Below are 1815 nucleotides of genomic sequence, written 5' to 3'. Positions count from 1 at the left end.
ATACAAATTTTAAAAAGATACAGAAAGTAGTATATTATACACACTATTTAGGATCGCTTGAGGCCAGGAGTTCAAGAACAGTTTGGGCGACTGAGTGAGACTCTTTATTTTGTTTGTTTGTTTGTTTGGGATAAGATTTCACTCTGTCGCCCTGGGTAGAGTGCAGTGGCGTCATCATAGCTCACAGCAACCTCAAACTCCTGGGCTCAAGTGATCCTCCTGCCTCAGCACTCTGTCTTTTTTTAAAAAAAGGGAAAAAGGCCAAGCGTAGTGGCTCACCTCTGTAATCCTAGTACTTTGGGAGGCCAAGGTGGGAGGATTGCTTTAGGCCAGGAGTTTGACACCATCCTGAGCAAGAGCAAGACCCCATCTCTGCAAAAAATTGAAAAATTAGCAGGTGTGGTAGGCATGGTGGCTCTTGCCTGTAGTCCCAGCTAGTTGGGAGGCTGAGGCAGGAGAATTGCTTGATCCCAGGAGTTTGAGATTGCTGTGAGCTAGGCTGACGGCACGGCACTCTAGCCCGGGCAACAGAGCCAGATTCTGTCTCAAAAAAATTAATAAAGCCTGGCGCGGTAGCTCACGCCTGTAATCCTAGCTCTCTGGGAGGCCGAGGTGGGCGGATTGTTTGAGCTCAGGAGTTCGAGACCAGCCTGAGCAAGAGCAAGACCCCATCTCTGCAAAAAGTTGAAAAATTAGCAGGTGTGGGTAGGCATGGTGGCTCTTGCCTGTAGTCCCAGCTAGTTGGGAGGCTGAGGCAGGAGGATTGCTTGATCCCAGGAGTTTGAGATTGCAGTGGACTATGATGAAGCCATGCGCTCTAGCTGCAAAGTGAGACCCTATCTCAAAAAAAGAAAAAAAAATGACCTCGGTTTTTGTTTTGACTTAATGTATCTGGGGGATTTTCTCTGGATCAGTATATAAAAAGCCTCCTCACTTTTTTTCCTATAGATTCCTAGGGCTATTCCATTATATGAATACAACAGAATTTATTTAAGCTGTTCCCTTGTAGTACATTTGTGTTGTTTCCAATATTTCCAATATTTTGCTACTATAAACATAGCTTCAGTGAATAACTTCATACGTATATAATTTCACTCATGAGAAAATAAATCTATAGTGTGGAATCTCGGTGGTGGTATTGCTGGGTCAAAAAATGTGTCTGTAATTTTGATAGACCTTGCCAAAATGACTTTCATGGTGGTTATATCAATTATATTCTCACCAGCAATGTATGAGTGTGAGAGTCCCTGTTTTCCCACAGCTTTAGCAACAATTCACTAGTCTGATGGGTGAAGAATGGCATCTCAGTGTAGTTTTAAATTGCATTTTCTGGCCTGGCACGGTGACTCAGGCCTGTAATCCTAGCACTTTACGAGGCTGAGGCAGGAGGATTACTTGAGTCTGGGAATTAGAGGTTGCAGTGAGCTGTTATGAGGCCACGGCACTCAAGCACAGGCAACAGAGGAAGACCCTGTTTCAAAAAAAAAAATTACATTTCTATCCTATAAGTGAAGCCAGGCATGGTGGCACATACTTGTAGTCTCAGCTACTCAGGAGGCTGAGGCAGAAAGAGGGCTTGAGTCCAGCAATTTGAGGCTATAGTATGCTATCATCGTGCCTGTAAATAGCCACTGCGCTCCAGCCTGGGCAACATAGCTAGACCCCATCTCTAAAAATAAATAAATAAATAAAATAGAAATGAATAAATAAAAGTGAGATCAAGCATCTCTTAATATGTTTAAGAGCCATCTGTATGTCATTTTCCCGGACTGTGTTCATATTCTTTGTACCTTTTTGTTTCTTTTTTTTTTTTTT

The sequence above is a fragment of the Propithecus coquereli genome, unplaced genomic scaffold (assembly GCF_000956105.1).
Source record: "Propithecus coquereli isolate 6110/MARCELLA unplaced genomic scaffold, Pcoq_1.0 Scaffold107, whole genome shotgun sequence".
Classification (NCBI taxonomy): Eukaryota; Metazoa; Chordata; class Mammalia; order Primates; family Indriidae; genus Propithecus; species Propithecus coquereli.
The sequence above is the reverse complement of the archived record's forward strand: the minus strand, read 5'-3'. Positions refer to the sequence as shown.